Genomic DNA, 17,937 nt, shown 5'->3' with positions numbered 1-17,937 from the left:
TTCTTGTTTGCTGGTTCCGTTTTCACCCTAGCTGCAGCCATCTTCCGTACTGTTTCTAAGAGATGAATGTGTAGTAATGATGATGTAAGTACACTTCGGCCCCTCCCAGTTATACACCTGTGTAATTGCCACACTGAAACCAATATAAGACAGAGATGTATACCCTTTTAAGCCAATCACCTTACAGAGCTTGCCAGAGGAAACCCTGACTTTTGAGTACTGCCACAGAATTTCCTGCCTTAAAATTATCTACTACCAATTCAGAGGACCCCTGCCAGCACAGTGGTTGAGCCCTTAGTTGCTAACCAATAGATCAGCAGTTGAATCCATCAGCTGCTCCTTGGAAATCCTAAAGGGTCACCATGAGTTGGACTTGACTCGAGGGCAACAGGTTTGTTTGTTTTTTAAGTTTACACTGTCCTTACTATCAATAAACAGTTAAGAGGATTTCTAGGACTCTTCAGCTATTGCAGAGCTTGGATACCTAATTTTTCTTTGCTGGCTCAAAGTCATTATCATTATCTAAATATTTGGAAGCCTGACCCCTTCTAGCTATCCAAGAATGGTCAAAAGACCATCACTCAATTAAAAGAAGCATTAACACACCTGCTTTAGGGTATCCCAATTATAATTTAAACTTTTCACCTTTGTCCATGAGATTTCTGGTAATGTTCTAGTCCTCACTCAAAAACACAGAGGGTAACTGAGACACATTGGTTATTATAGTACCCAGCTGGAGCCCAGTACAAGGGCTTACCCTTCCCACCCTCCCTTGCCTTAGAGCAGTAGTTGAAATCACTAGACTAGTTGAGACCACAGCAGCTATTGTTTTAAGAAATTTTGTTGACGTTTGTGTCCCTCATGCAGTGTCAGCCATTTTAAATTTAACACTTACTAAACACCTGTCAGCCAGTAGGCTGACTTCTTATAAGGATCCACTTTTGGCTGCTTCTAATATTTGGTTGTATCCTATAACCTCTCTGAATCCAGCTGCATTGTTACTTTTACCTAATAATGACGACCATTTACCCCATGATTGCTTAAATCTAATAAGGCAGGTTTTGTCTTCTAGACCAGATTTACGAGAAACCCCATTACCAAATCCTGATTTAGTTCTGTTGGTTGATGGGTCACATTTAAAGCCTGAATCTACCAGCTCTCATTACCAGGAAGGTTATGTCGTGACTGCTGCAGGATCAAGCCATGTCTTCTTCTGTTGTACACAGTGTTGCTATGAGTCAGGACTGACTCGATGGTACCTAACAACAATAAGCTCAACTGAGGTCCTTGAATGTGGCACGTTTCCTGAAGTCACTTCAGGTCAGCAAGCTGAACTAAGTGCACTCACAAAGACTTCCAAACTGACTTCTGCATGGTCAGAAAAGATTTTTACAAAATGAAGGTATGTTTCTGGAGTTACTCATGTTTTTGAAATATTAAGAAACAGGGGATTCCTGACATCTTCTGGGCCCCAAATTAAAACGGGCCCTTAGTGGCAGACCTCTTGGAAGCCCTTTTGATCCCCTCTGAGACCGCTGTAATTAAAATCCAGGCCCACCAACCCAAAGCTTCTCCACAAACAAAGTACATAGTTGAAAGATCAGGTAAACAAGCCACTTCAAAATCACTCTTTAAAGATGCTGCCCTCATTAATAACCACAATAATAATTCCACTCATAATCATGATGAAAAGGAGGGAATAGATAATAAAACTTTTAGAATGCTAGTAAATATGGCACCTGTAAAATATTGTCCACCAAAATTTAACATGAAAGAAAATTCAGAATCATTTTTTAAACACAAATAATAAGCCCCACAGAGGAGATTAGAGAATGAGAACAGGTTAGCTGTCATCAAGATCCAACCATTGGACTGTGGATTGGGCCTAATAATAAACCCATCTTCTCAGAATGCTTACATGTTCCTATGGTTAGAAATTACTGGCATGATAATATAAGAATAATTAGAGATGAACTATCAGAGCTTTAGAAGCCCATTGGTGGGGAGATTGTTCTGTCCCTGTAGGCCATGTTTTTTCCATAGTTTTAAAGATCACACCCCTCTACCCCCTTGTTTCAATCCTGTCAATGCCCCAATGCTCCTCACAAGTTTTAACAGTTATGTATGGTCCCTCACATCGGGGGACTGTTTCAGTTGATGAACAACACTCTAACATGCTTGTAGAGAATCCTTCTAGGCCTGGAGGAACTGCTTTAAAGGATTTATTTCAACATCAAAACTCAGCTCCACATGATGAGGTTGAAAAATAGAAGAAACGTGGCTGCTCACAACGCCCACATCTGGAATACGGATGGAACCCCCCCCAAAAACCTTAGTTTTCTCCAAACATCTGCAAACCTCTGTACTGGAGGCATTGCACATGAATACTCATTTGGGAAGAGAGAAGGTGATACAGATTTTTAAAGAAATACTGGTGGGTACATTTTCATGAAGCCGCTTAACAAGTGACCACCCAGTGTTCAATATGCTTTCAATTTCATTCAGGTAAATCCTACAAAGCTCCACCTGGGAGATTTACATTGAATTCAGGACAAAAGCTTGAATGTCAGATTGATTTTATCCAACTTCCTTCCTCAAGTGGTTACAAGTTTCTATTAGTAATGATTTGTAGATTTTCTCACTGGGTTGATGCTTTCCCCAGGCATCGAGCTACTGCCAGGTTTGTGACTAAGAAACTTCTTGAGAACACTATCCCAACTTGGGGAGCCCCAAGGCTCCTTTGAAGTGACCAATGCTCCCACTTCACTGAGCAAATAAGTAAGGAAATATGTAAAATCTTTCCCATTGTTCAAAAGCTTCATTGTCCTTATCACCTTCAATTCTCTGGTCTAGTTGTAAGAACTAATGGTGTAGTAAAAACTCAACTAGCCAAACTTTACAAATCTTTACAATTGACTTGGACTAAGGTGCTGATAGTGAGCAAAGCCAGCAGCTGCTCAGCCACTATCAAGCAAGACCTTTTTCTCCTGTCCATTGTCATCAAGACCCTGAGCACCCTCTGCCTTAAATCTGCCAAAACTGCCAAAAAATCAGTTTGCTAGCCTCAAAACTGTCCTAAAGTAACCTAAGCCTCATTAGGACCCAATTGAATATTAAAATCTTAGCCCAGGGTGGGGCTTATCTGACATTTTCTGTACATGCTGAAGAAAAAAAAGGCAATTTGCTTTAGTACACCTGCGTGTCAAGACAACTTATATGTTCCATGATGTTTCTGTGTACTTCGTTGTGAGGCATGGTATAAAAGGTTCTGCCTCCCTTTGTCTGGGGGGCTTGATTTGAGCTATACCCCTCTTTGCTCCTTGCCTACATGCTTGAAATAAATGTTCTTCCTCCCTCCTGACCTTGGTGTGTTTTCATTGATGAAAAGCCACACTGAGCAGAACCTCCTTCGGGTAACAAATTCTGGCAACCCCAGATGGGACTAGCATTGTCCATCTCCTGAGATTCACCTCCAGCCAATGGGAACTGACTGCTTTTCCCAAGTGCACACTGGTAACCTTTCTCCAGGGAAGAACCTCAGACTCCTCAGCAGTGAACTACATGAGGAGGAGGGAGAACGTCCTCAAGTAGCCCACAAAGAGGGAAAAGATTCCCTTGGTGAGTACAGAAGTAAATCCTAGTGTTCAGAATGTGGATAGAGTGTAGATCTGGTAGTGCTTAGCCGGTGAAGCTCAGCTCAAACACCTTCATTTTGAATAGGCGTCTGTGTCTTCAGGTTTCTTATAGAAATAAATCATATTTGTAGAAAGTAGACAGAGTGTAGATTCTGGTAATGCTTAGCCAATGAAGGTTGGGTCAAATACTTTTGTTTTAAGTAGGCATCTGTAGTTTCAGGTTTTGGTACCATGGAAGTAAGTCAAGCATTCCAGAATGTAGTTCTCTAGGGTGTATTTTAAAGAATTGGCCTTATTTTGGATGTGACCCAACGAAAAAGCCTAAAATGAAATTTTATGTAACACTGCCTGGCCCCGGTACAAACTCAGGGACGGTGACCACTGACTTGGCAAAGGACCCCTACATTATACCACCATAGTGCCGTTAGATTTGTTTTGTACTAGAGAATGAAAGTGGGAAAGGAAAATATATGTTGAAACTTTTATACTGCTGTGGCAAAGTAAGAGTTTGCAGAAACAATGTGAAATCATGGCTCGAACTGAGGTTAAAACCCCTGTTTTATAGCCTTTCAAAAGAGGACCCAGTTTTAACCGGAGATCATAGACCCCCCCACTTATCCTGTAAACCCTCCATTAGCCCCTGAGGTCTCCAGTGCTGGATGTTTTCCCTGGCATACACTTGCATTGGTGCTCATTTTGGCCTAGGGAACCCAGGACCCTCAACCGGCTAAAGTCATTGAGGCAACTCTCTGTGTTTACGTGATGGTGAGGAGGGGGTAACAGGAGTCCTGGCCATGGTCTGAATACGTAGTCCATTCACCACTTCTGACTTATTTACTTGAAAAAAGAATCTACCAGCATACTGACAGGATCCTAAGCAAATGTATGATCTTATTTTTTTCTATTTTTCAAACCCACTACCCGAATTGCGCAGACTGTCAAACCTTATGTGACATTTTACTCACTCTGGAGGAGAGGAGAATGGTTTTTGAAAATGTCAGGGAAGAAGCAGGCAGGCTTTGCCAGCAAAATGCCAGTGATCACCCCTCTGTAAATTTGACCACTGAACCAGGTTGGGACCCAAACACCCAGGCCAAATGAGCCAGATTAAGTCAGTACAGTGGCTGCTTGCTCACTGGGCTCAAAAATGAGGCACCCAAACAGAAGAATTTAAGCAAAGGGCATGAAGTCATACAAAAACTGTAAGAAGGCTCCTCTACCTTCCTTGAATGAAATTTCATGATTTTTGGACAATTTACTGATCTAGATCCTGAGGTGCTTGAATATGATATTCATAGAGTAAAATGCCCCCAACATAAGAATGAAATTACAGAAAGTAGAAGGCAGTGTTGGAATGTGAATTTCACAGTTGGTAGAAATAGCCTTCAAGGTCTATTCTAACCAAGAACAAGTGCAGGAGATAAAGAAGGACAAGTGTGCTAAGCAAGAAGTAGTTATGCTTCTAGCAGCCTTCCAGCCAAAAGAAGGCTTCCACCCCTGGCCATCGGGGAAGTTTTCCCCAGAGTCTGGGAGCTGGCCTAAGTTAGGAAAAAACCAATGTGGGTGGTGTAAACAGGAAGGACATTGGAAGAGAGAATGCTCTAAGAGATGGAGAGCCCCAAAGGAACCCCAAAATTTTATGATACAACAAGGGCAAGAGTTGGACTGAGGGGACCAAGAGCCAATCTTATTCCAGTTTCCCCCAAGAAGTCCCTGGTTAAAGTAAAGGTCGGAGGAAAAATGATTGACTTTTTGTTGGACACAGGAGCCACCCATTCTGTTATTAACATTCTGAAGGGAGTCTTATCAAAGAAATCAATATCAGTGGTTGGACTTACAGGAAGAAAGGTTACTAGGAATTTTATCTAACTTTTATGGAGTGTTCAGACAATCTTCTGCTGCTGTTCATAAGGTTTTCACTGGCTAATTCTTTTCAGAAGTAGACTGGGGGTCTTTCTTCCTTCAACGTGTACATAGATCAAGAGGCAGTTGTTCGGGCAGAGCAAGGGGATACTGAGTAGTTTTAAGTCAGGAAAGATGTGCTTTTAGTTGTATCTGTCACCATACCTATTCAATCTGTGTGCTGAGAAAATAATCTGAGAAGCTGAACTCTGTGAAGAAGAATGGGGCATCAGGGTTGGAGGAAGACTAATAACTACCTAAACTGTGTTATGCAGGTGACACAACCTTGCTTGCTGAAAGTGAAGATGACTTTGAAGCACTTACTGATGAAGATCAAAGACCACAGCCTTCAGCTGGGATTACACCTCCACATAAAAAAAACACACATAAAGAGAACAAAAATCCTCACAACTGGACCAATAAGCAATATCATGATAAACAGAGAAAAGATTGACATTGTCAAGGATTTCATTTTACTCAGATCCATAATCAACAGCCATGGAAGCAGCAGTCAAGAAATCAAAAGACACATTGTATTGGGCAAATCTGCTGCAAATGACGTCTTTGAAGTGTTGAAATGCAAAGGTGTCACCTTGAAGACTAAGGTGCACCTGACCCAAGCCATAGTATTTTCAATTGCATCATATGCATATGAAAGCTGGACAATGAATAAGGAAGACTGAAGAAAACTGATGCCTTTGAATTGTGGTAGTGGAGAAAAATATTCAATATATCCCAGACTTCCAAAACAACAAACAAGTCTGTCTAGGAAGAAGTACAACCAGAATGCTCCTTAGATGCAAGAATGGCGAGACTTCATCTTACATACTTTGGACATGTTGTCAGGAGGGATCAGTCTCCAGAGAAGGACATCATACTTGGTAAGGTACAGGGTCAGTGGAAAAGAGGAAGACCCTCAACAAGACAGATTGATACAGTGGTCACCACAATGGGCTCCAACATAACAATGACTGTGAGGATGGCGCAGGACCGGGCAGTGTTTCCTTCGGTGGTACGTAGGGTCACTATGAGTCAGAACCAATTCGATGGCACCTAACAACAACAATGACAACATGGAGTGTTTGGGTGGTGACTCCACTTTGAGTCACTCTTTTCTCTACATGCCAGAGTGCCCAGTTCCTACTAGTGCGAGATGTGCTTTATAAATTACGAGCTCAAATCCATTTCCAAGATTGTAAACTAAATTTAACAGTATCAAAAGAGCAAGCATAGAGAATGCAGGTCCACTTGTTCATCATCATCATGTCCCTTGCAGCCCCCACTAAGACTGTGCCTAAACAGAGGATGCAGTAATCACTTCAGTATGGGTACAGGGCAACCAGGGCAAGCTAAAAATATTGTTCCAGTCAAATTTGAAGTATTACCTAGAATAAACCCACTACAAGTGAAGCAACATCTTCAAAGGCTAGAGGTGAAGCTAGGCCTCCACCCACTTATCCTCCACTATCTAAAATTTTGACTCATAAAACCGTGCAAATCCACTTATAATCTACCAATTTTGCCTGTAAGGAAATCTCATTCCAATAAGTATATGCTTGTTCAAGACCTCAGAGCTATTAACCAAGTATTAGTTGCAGTCTACCCTGTAGTGCCAGATCCATATACATTGCTAACCACTCTTCCAGAAGATTTTGCCTTTACTCCTCTAGACTTAAAAGATGCCTTATCTTGTATACCATTAGAGTCTGAAAGCCAAGAACTCTTTGCCTTTGAGTGGCAGGACCCCAGAAAGGGGTCATAAACAACAGTTCTGCTTGAGTAGACTCCCACAGGGGTTCAAAAATAGCCCCACATTGCTTGGCACTGCTTTGGCTAAAGACTGAAGTCAGTTAAACCTCCAAAATGGACTTCTGCTTCAGAATGTGGATGACTTGCTCATATACTGTTTATGCCATTTATTAGGGCTCCTAGTGTTGTCCCTATGTCTCTATAGGGCAGTTCTACTCTGTCCTATAGGGTCGCTGTTGTCCCTATTTTTTTTTCCATGATCTTTATTGCTTTGTTGTTTTTGTTAGGTGCTGTTGAGTCGGTTCCGACTCATAGCGACCCTATGCACACCAGAACGAAGCACTGCCTGGTCCTGAGCCATCCTTACAATAGTTGTTATGCTTGAGCTCATTGTTGCAGCCACTGTGTCAATCCACCTCGTTGAGGGTCTTCCTCTTTCCCACTGACCCTGTACTCTGCCAAGCATGATGTCCTTCTCCAGGGACTGATCCCTCCTGACAACACGTCCAAAGTATGTAAGATGCAGTCTCGCCATCGTTGCTTCTAAGGAGCATTCCGGTTGTACTTCTTCCAAGACAGATTTGTTCATTCTTTTGGCAGTCCATGGTATATTCAATATTCTTCGCCAACACCACAATTCAAAGGCGTCAACTCTTCTTTGGTCTTCCGTATTCATTGTCCAGCTTTCACATGCATATGATGTAATTGAAAATCCCATGGCTTGGGGCAGGCGCACCTTAGTCTTCAAGGTGACATCTTTGCTCTTCAACACTTTAAAGAGGTCCTTTGCAGCAGATTTACCCAATGCAATGCATCTTTTGATTTCTTGACTGCTGCTTCCATGGCTGTTGATTGTGGATCCAAGTAAAATGAAATCCTTGACAACTTCAATCTTTTCTCCGTTTATCATGATGTTGCTTATTGGTCCAGTTGTGAGCATTTTTGTTTTCTTTATGTTGAGGTGCAATCCATACTGAAGGCTGTGGTCTTTGATCTTCATCAGTAAGTGCCTCTGGTCCTCTTCACTTTCAGCAAGCAAGGTCGTGTCATCTGCATAACTCAGGTTGTTAATGAGACTTCCTCCAATCCCGATGCCCCATTCTTCTTCATATAGTCCAGCTTCTCATATTATTTGTTCAGCACACAGATTAAATAGGTATGGTGAAAGAATACAACCCTGGCGCACACATTTCCTGAGTTTAAACCAGTCATTATCTCCTTGTTCTGTCCGAACAACTGCCTCTTGATCTATGTAAAAGTTCCTCATGAGCACAATTAAGTGTTCTGGAATTCCCATTCTTCACAGTGTTACCCATAGTTTGTTATGATCCACACAGTCGAATGCCTTTGCATAGTCAATAAAACACAGATAAACATCCTCCTGGTATTCTCTGCTTTCAGCCAGGATCCATCTGACATCAGCAATGATATCCTTGGTTCCATGTCCTCTTCTGAATCTGGCCTGAATTTCTGGGAGTTCCCTGTCTATATACTGCTGCAACCGTTTTTGAATGATCTTCAGCAAAATTTTGCTTACGTGTGATATTAATGATATTGTTCTATAATTTCCATATTCAGTTGGATCACCTTTCTTGGGAATAGGCATAAATATGGATCTCTTCCAGTCAGTTGGGCAGGAAGCTGTCTTCCATATTTCTTGGCGGAGACTAGTGAGCACCTCTGGCGCTACATCTGTTTGTTGAAACATCTCAATTGATATTCCATCAATTCCTGGAGCCTTATTTTTCACCAATACCTTCAGAGCAGCTTGGACTTCTTCCTTTAGCACCATCGGTTCCTGATCATATGCCACCTCTTGAAATAGTTGAATATCGACTAATTCTTTTTGGTATAATGCCTCTGTGTATTCCTTCCATCTTCTTTTGATGCTTCCTGAGTCGTTTAATATTGTCCCGATAGAATCTTCAGTATTGCAGCTCGAGGCTTGCATCGAAACCAGTCAAAATCAGCTTACTAGCCTCAAAAGTGTCCTAAAGTCTCCAGAGGTTATGGTCCGTGGACCCTCTGTTAGCCCAAGACTGGAACCATTCATAAAGCCAACTCTTCAGACAGGGATTGTACTGGACAGAAAATGATACTGGTGAGGAGTGAGTTTCTTGGCTCAGGTAGATACATGAGACTATGTGGGCAGCTCCTGTTTGGAGGGGAGATGAGAAGGCGGGGAGGGGGGACAGGAGCTGGCTGAATGGACATGGGAAATACACGGTGGAGAGCAGGAGTGTGCTGTCTCATTAGGGGGAGAGCAACTAGAAGTACATAGCAAGGTGTCTTTAAGATTTTGTATGAGAGAGTGACTCGATTTGTCAATTAAAGCACAATAAGGAACTTGCTTCTTGCCTGCGAGCTTTCAATAAACACTCTTCTTCCCCCTTTACCTCGGTGTGTCTTTATTGGCAAGAAGCTGCACCAGGCATGATCTGCTTCGGGTAACAGTGCTGCCTCTGGTCATTTTAAATTTAAGAACTACTCCATTTCGACCTCACAAATTGACTCTTCATGAAGTTATCACTGGATGTTCATTGTCTTCCCCGATTGGGCGACTTGCTCTGATTCAAATCTAGTTCAATCTGATTTGTTACAACACTGTAAATCTTTAATCTAATATTCTAAAGAATACTTTATACAGGTTAAGGAAGCTTTTGATAGTCAAAAGCAAAAACTATCTAAATTACCTAATGTTCAACCTGGAAATCATGTTTGCTGAAAAAAAAAAAAAAAGACACCCATTAAAAGGTTCTCTCGAACCTTGGTGGAAAGGACTTTATGTGCTCCTTCTGACTAATCCTTGTGTCACTAAATTACAGGGAGTTAGGGCTTGGATTTATTTATCCCAACTGCAGAACGTGCTGGCTCTTGAATGGACTGTTGAGCCTCATGAAGATTTGAAATTAAGATTAAAATGTCGCCAGGAAGAGAAGCAGATGATGGCTGGGTAGACTCTTTCCTGAGATCTTTGGACCTGACCTGAAACCACCTACACAGCCTGCAGTAAAAGTTGGGCTGTTTGCCTTTTTCTTTACCATTTTTTTTATATCTTTGTATTATTAGCTGTTACACATGATTGCAGAATTGTATCTTGGTAGTTTTGGTGATTCTATTATGCTAATTGGTATGTATGAAAATAGGTTGTTTAAATGAGCAATTTAACATTTGCAAAAATTTTCTTAGTCACCAGGACCAAATATTTAGTTATGGATATTTTGATTGTTTTAATGATCTAACATTTGTATTGTTACCTTCCGACAATTATAGTCGTTTTTGGTAAATTTGAAATTATAACTTGCCATTCTTTTTGAAATAGTTTTTTGTGTTATAAACTCAAATTTTTAGAATGGAAAAGATTTAGCAGTAGAGGTACTATGAATTTGTTTTCTGATTATCCTAACACTTTGTATTGTCACTGGACTCCAATCGTGGGGTATTATTCCTTGTTTTAATATTTTGTTCATCCCCTGAAAACCCAAACCTCTTTTTATAACACCAATTTTAGAGAATCATTTATTTTGTCATCACTATTATTATTATTTTATTATTCATATGCCGATAGCCTTTGTGTATTTGTTTTGGGTTGTGTATCTTCACTAGGAAGCCCTTCTGAAACTTCCTGCCTATACTGCTGTTCATTACAGCGCCCGCTAATTCTTGGCACGAGAATGCCTTTGTTAAAGTCACTCATGTAATTGCACGATCCACAAATCTGACTGGGTGCTGCATCTGTCATCTTTACCCAAGAAAGTACATGAGAACTCAGATCCATTAGCGACTCCCATACTGAATTATAGCTTCATTCCCCCTGCTATTATCGATTTTGACCTCACCTCTAGGTGATCCACACGTGTGATTTTGTGGCATCCTCCTGAAGTACTGACTCAACCTCAAGTCCCATGTTTTCAGTCTGACTCAGATTAGAGTTACAGAGTGTTCCAAAATACCCTTTATCTCCTCTTAGGTTGTGGAAATGAGCCCTTAATTTCATACAATGCCCTTCCTAGATATTGGAATGTGGCTTTTTCAGGAAATGTAACAGCATGTTTACAAGAAAGAAGGTCTTTTCGTGTCCAAGCATGGAATTGGCTAAGGTTATGATAACTATTTGCCACAAGTCCGTGACAGAGAATTGGCTTGAATAGATGAGTCAAACTATTCCTCTCCCTGGTAAAGATGTCAGAACAGGCATGATATGTACTCCATATGGATATATATTTCTATGTGGAGGATCAAGATACCTTACCTTTGATAATTGAAATCCAAATAATGAGTCCTATACCTGGGCTTTATCCTGTTTGGATGGTTGGAATATGACAGGTCAATGTACCATATGGGAATCCCTTTAGACATCCATTCTTAAGATGAGAGTTTAAATTGGACTGACCATTTGAGACTCTTAGAAAGGAGAAGACACAGTCAAGGGATGAGCAAGGGAGAGATGGAGGGAACCCCTTAAAGAAGTTCCCTGGTATAGGTTACAGTTTTTTGAGGATATTCTTCCCTTGGTAAGGAGTGCGAGATTTAGAACACACCATCCATAACAACTCCAGAACCATGGAAGAAATAGCAGATGACATTGGCAGTGCTATGACTGCTCAAGAGAAATCCTTGAACTCATTTGCCAGAGAAGTTTTGGATAATGATAGTTTCCCAGACCTCCTGTTAGCCCAACAAGGAGGGGTCTGTGCTATAGCTAACACCTCCTGATGCACCTGGGTTAACACTTTAGGAGAGATGGAACAAGATATTAAATTAATTCACCAGAAGGCTACCTGGCTCCATATACCTCCACCATCAGACTTCCCTTTTTTAGATATTTTCAGCTGGTTACCCTTAGGTGTTGGGTCATGGATTAAGTCTATATTGTCAACAGGATCAATAATACTCATTGTTACTGAATAATCGTAGGGACTGTTAAATGCTGTATGAAAGTTTTGAAAAATGCTTTAGAAAGGCCCATTTAATGCCTAAGAAAATAATAATGTACATTGACAGTATTTATATTTCAGACAGACTCAAGCCCACTCCTTGAATAAGCCGTCAGATGTTAGGTTATTCCTCTAATGAGGCCTGCCCTGCACTAACCCTCAAATAATAAAACTACAGAAGCAAGAGCCTAAAGCTATGGCATGAAGACATCTAAGTAGCCAGTTACCGTTTTACAACGTTCTACTGCTATTTATAGTTTGGTTTCATTTTTCTTGAATCCGTGGCCAGTGCCCCTGGAAGCAGGAGTCAGGAGATCAAATAACGTGTTGCTTTTGGACAAATCTGCTGTAAAAGAACTTTTTGAAATGTTTAAAAAAAAAAAATCAAGGACGTCATGTGGAGGACTGGGGTGCACTTGACCCAGACTGTAATATTTTCGGTCACCTCACATGCATGTGAATGTTGGACAGTGAATAAGGAAGAACAAAGAATTGACACTTTGTATTAAGGAGCTGGTGGAGAATATTGAATGTGCGGTGGACCGCCAGAAAAGCAAACAAATCTCTCTTGAAAGAAGTACCAGGTGGGGGTTCGTTCTGTCATGTGTGGAGTCAGTAGTGAGCTGCAACTGATTCTATGACACGTAACAATAACACATGCATGGCACCTGAGGTCTTAAAGACGTGTAAATAAGCAGCCATCCAGAATAAACATATGATCAAAGTCCATGCAGAAGAAAGCCTTCTTTCAGAATGGTGGTTAGTGAACTGACCAAAGAATTTCTCTCAAAATTCTTGATGAAAAGGAGGGAATGTGTAAGGGAATTGAAGAAAAAATTGAGGTACCTGATAAGGTCTAAAATAGCCAGTTTGAGGATTGGGTGTGATTCTTTGTTTGTTGGTTCCATTTTCACACTAACAGCAGCCACCTTCTGTACTGTTTCTAAGAGACGAATGTCCAGTGATGATGTAACTACACTTCGACCTCTTCCTGTCACTTACCCATGTAATTGTCATACTGTAACCAGTCTAAGAAAGAGACATATATACTTTTAAGCCATCATTGACCTTGGACCGTAGCTACAAGGGTTGAGTCATGGTTAAGCCTTCCTTCAGAGATCTCTTGTTAACGGTAAATGCTTGAAGTCTAAAGGTTTGGACTCTAATCATTGAACTAACATTGTAATTGTTATTGTTAATTCTGATTCTCTGGTTCTCAGTGAATGTTGTGAGTTCTTACTTTCATGCCTTATCATGCCTACCTTGCAATGAACTAAGCGAGTTTATACATGTCAAACCTGAGTATCTCTCTATTATTTTCTAAGATAAAATCCTCCAAAACAGAACACCAGGAAAGGAAGAGGCTCAGTCACTGAATCAAGGTTTGACCAGTTAGTTTCCATTTCTGTGAAGGAGGCTGGAAAACAGAGCTAGGGCCTAATGTAGATGATGGATAAAACCAGACCATGAATTATTGGATGTGTTATGAGTTATGCAGGATTTTTTTTTTTTTTTACTTTAGATGAAGGTTTACAGAACAAACTAACTTCTCACTGAACAATTAGTGTACGTTTTGTTTTGTGACATTGGTTACTGTCTTAGTCACCTAGTGCTGCTGTAACAGAAATACCACAAGTGGATGGGTTTAACAAAAATAAACTTATTTCCTCACAGTAAAGTAGGATAAGAATCCAAATTCAGGGGGTCAGCTCCAGGGGAAGTCTTTCTCTGTTGGCTTTGGAGGAAGACCCTTGTCCTCGATCTTCCCTTGGTCAAGAAGCTTCTCAGGCGCAGGTACTCTAGATCCAAAGGACACGTCTGCTCCCAGTGCTGGTTTCTTGGTGGTTAGAGGTCCCTAACTCTCTGCTAGCTTCTCTTTCCTTTTATCTCTTGAGAGATAAAGATGGTTCAGGCCAAACCCCAGGGAAACTCCCTTTACATTGGACCAGGGAGGTGACCTGAATAAGAGTGGCGTTACAATCCCACCCTAATTCTTTAAACCACAGGCAGAGGTTATGATTTATAACACATAGGAAAATCATAAAATGGAGGACAACCACACATGGCTTAACCAAGTTGACACTTATTTTGGGGGGACACAATACAATCCATTACACTTACCAACCCCACTACGTGTCAGCACTCTCTCTTCTCATCCTTGGGTTCCCTATTACCAGCTTTTCTGTTCCTTCCTGGTTTCTAGTCCCTGAGCCTGGGCTGGTGTGCCCCATTAGTCTTGTTTTGTTTTATGGGCCTGTCCAATCTTTGACTGAATGGTGAACCTCAGTGACTTCAGTACTGAGCTAAAATTGTGCCTGGGGGCCATACTCTTTATGTTTCTTCAGCCTCTGTCAGGCCAGTAAGTCTGGTCTTTTTTTGTGAGTTAGAATTTTGCTCTACATTTTTCTCCAGTTTTGTCCAGGATCCTCTATTGTGATCCCTGTCAGAGCAGGCAGGGTTGGTAGCCGGGCACCATCTAGCTGTGCAAGTTCTAGAAATCTTGATTCAGTCTAGTCACGGCCTTTTTCACAAATCCAGCATAGTCCAACTTTTTGTTGAGATATTTTGGTCCAATGTTTTCAGCAAATCAGCAAAGTAAAAACTTACCTGCAGATGACAAAACTTAATATGGCCATTGTAACCCAATGAGAATGGATCTTGCCTGGTGCAACCCTTTGAGTCAGTTTAGAGACACGAGGCCTTTGATAAAGAGAACATGGACTTTATTGCAAGCCAGTCAAGCAAGGAGCTCAGAGACTAAGGCTCTCGGAAGTTGGGGATTTTAGGGCAGTTATAGGGTTCAGAATGGTGAACTTATATATACATATATATATATATAAAATTACATATAATTCATGAAGTTTCTGGGAACGGGCCAGCAATTTCAGGAACTAATTAACGTGTATGGGGTGCAGTGGGGATGCAATATGATGGCTGCGGTGTATGACACATGAAGTTTTCCTAAGGCCAGTTTTGGGGCTTATTGCTCATGTTCGAATTGGGGGTGGGGGGAGCAGTTGGTGAGTAGTGAAGCGGTCTTGAGCAGAGAAGCAATAAGACAGCTTTCTGTTATCACACAGAAATGTCTTATCGGGAACTCACAGGCAGGGGGATGATGGGAGGAGGGAGAACAGTTTAACCCTATCAGTTAATTCCAGGAGGAGGAAGAGTTTAACCATGTCAGCTACATTCCCCCCTTTGGTTTTCAGGGTCTTCAGTCTTGAAGATAGATCTTGATGCAGTGGTGGCCCAGGCCTCCAGGACTTTTGAGCTTGCTGACTGGTAAGCATGTGAGTTGTAAGCTCTGAGGTTCGTTGAGTTAAGGGGAACTGGATGGGACGCCTGAAGGAGCATGATGTTCACGGCTGTTAGGCAATTTTGAATGAACCTAGTAAGACAGTATAAGAGGCAAGGCAAACACAGATTCTTAAAAGAATTATTGGCTGAGTGACAAGGAGCCAGAGCCGGTGGAAACTGGGAACCAGGGAAGTTATCTGTGACCACCAGTAAGATGGAGTTTTTAGCTGCTGTAAAAAGAGAAGGCAGAACACAATGATTGCCAAGACACTAAAGGCCATGTAAACATTAAGAGCGGAATTCTGATGGAAGGTATCCCAGTTGGAGGGGCACAGGTTAGGCAGTAGCTTTGGTTTCCTTTTTAAACAGGTATTTGAAGTCCTGCACAGGCTTGCAGGTTCAGTTGTTTTGTTGGGGTTGTTCTTGTTGGAGAGGAGCTTCCGGGGACAGTGCATGTTTGAGGCCAGTGTGAGGCACCCAAGCTTTGATGTTTCGAGTTTATCTGCAGAGTGGGTGGCTAAAAGAACAGCATACGGTCCAGTCCACCAAGGTTCAAGGGGCTCCACTTTCCAGGTTTTCAGCAGAACTTGGTTACTAGGCTGGAATGGGTGAAGCTGGGCATCAACAAGATGTTTCAGAGGGCTCAGAGCAGGCCTGTGAATAGAAGATAGGACACCAGACAAATATTTTCAGAGAGCGAGTTCCCTGGTGACAGAAACCTGAGTATTGGTCAAAGGCAAGTAATCTTTAAGAAATTGTTTTCCATACATAATTTTAAAAGGGCTCAATTTCCGCTCACTTCTGGGGGCAACCCATACTCACAAGAGGGCTAAGGGCAAAGCTTGGGGGCTAGGGTTTTTTTTGTTCCTTGACAGATTTTGGCAAGTTTTTTTTTTTTTGGTGATTTATCTTTTCAACTTTTCGGATAGGCTGTGATCTCCAGGCTGTGTGTAAGTTCCTGTTGGTTCTTAAAAGTTTAGAGACTTTTTGTGTAATTTGTGAGGTGAAGTGAGATCTGTCATGGCTTCCAATCATTGCAGGCAGGCTGAACCTGGGAAAGGTTTTATTAAGGAGCCGTTTTGTAGCTTCTGATGTTTTCTCTGTTTTACAAGGGCCATTTATGAAAATCTATTGTTCTCCATTCAGCTGTTTGTTTGAGATCTCTAACAGTGTAATTTAGAGCTGTTTTTGGAAGTTGTAGAGGGTTAAGTCTAGATTTGAAATGGGCTGGTCAGACAAGTCCGGCCAACTGGGATAGACTTCTTCAGTAGTTTAGAGGCAGTCATCCGCTGGCTCACCTGCAGGGTGTGTTGGTAACTGGCTGGCTGGGTTCAGGGTAGAAGTTACCTTGAGCGTGACCTCTGGATTATCCAGGGGCTGGGCTTGGTAGTGGGCCAGTCAGCCCGCTGTGGGCCAGAGCCTGCTTTTCTGTTCCAGTATGGTGGGAACTGTATGAGTCACAAACACAATCACAGGCTGACCTAAGGTAAACTTTCCAGTCATCCCTGAGGGACTGGATCTAGAAGTTTAGAAAAATATGCTGCTGGTCTTTTTCAAGGACCCAGTTGTTAAGACCTCTGTTGCAACTCCCCCTGTTTCATGTACTCACAGTTTGAAGGGCTTTCTGACGTCTGAAAGTTTGAGGGCTGGGGTAGAGGGTAGGTTTTCCTTGATTTTCAAGAAGGCTTTTTGATCCTCCTCTGTCCATTCTGAAGCATTGTAGTCCTTTCCTCTAGTGGCTTTGTACAGAGGCTTTGTTATTAACGTAAAGTTTGGGACCTAAATCCTACAAAAACCAGCCATACCTAGAAAGCCTCCATGTTGCCTCTGGGTGGCTGGGGTGGAGATGTGGAGGATCTCCTGCCTGGGCTCTGTCAGCAGGGCCTCTCGATCTAGAGAAATCTGGAAACCTAGGTGAGTTACCTTTTATTGTGAGATTTGAGCCTTGGCAGCAGACACTCCAATAACTGGCCTGGGCTAGAAAGTTCAAAGTTAGAGTTGTGTTTTTATCTGAGTCCTCTTTGGTAGGACTAGGAACAAGGAGGTCACCTACATCTTGAAGAAGGAGATCCCATCTGTAGAGTCCAGAGATGTTTTGCCAGGGCTGTTCCAAACAGGTTGGGGACTATTTTTGAACCCCTGAGGGAGAACAGTCCAGCAATATTGTCCCCCCACTCCCTTAATAGGGTTCCTCCTATTCAAAGACAAATATTTCCTGAGTTTCAGGGCCTAAAGGAATGCAGACAAAGGCAACCTTCACCTCTAGGACAGTTAACCAGGCATAATCTAGAGACAGGGAGGTTAGGAGGGCATAAGGATTTGGAACTATAGGGTCCATGTCTTCAGTTACCTGATTGACTGCCTGTAAATCCTTCACAAGCCGATAGTCAGGAGCACTGGAGTGTTGAAAGCAAATT

The 17,937-nt window shown here is 41.9% G+C and overlaps 1 protein-coding gene across 6 annotated transcripts in view; it reads left to right on the top strand.

The window, feature by feature from the left end:
* The first annotated feature begins 15,383 nt into the window (after positions 1 to 15,383).
* LOC126063056 (galectin-9B-like) overlaps positions 15,384 to 17,937 on the top strand; it is a 28,749-nt gene continuing 26,195 nt past the window's right edge. For 3 of the 6 annotated variants that reach the window (XM_049861182.1, XM_049861177.1, XM_049861181.1), the window contains exon 1: positions 15,384 to 15,505. The gene's annotated coding sequence lies outside the window, so the exon portion shown is untranslated. Of the gene's footprint in view, positions 15,514 to 15,959; positions 16,257 to 17,937 lie in introns of those variants that run through there. The other 3 variants (XM_049861178.1, XM_049861183.1, XM_049861180.1) reach the window with 2 other exon arrangements.

Source organism: Elephas maximus, chromosome 19 (genome assembly GCF_024166365.1).
Source record: "Elephas maximus indicus isolate mEleMax1 chromosome 19, mEleMax1 primary haplotype, whole genome shotgun sequence".
NCBI lineage: Eukaryota > Metazoa > Chordata > Mammalia > Proboscidea > Elephantidae > Elephas > Elephas maximus.
Note: the sequence above shows the minus strand (reverse complement) of the source record. Positions and strands in the feature narration are given on the sequence as shown.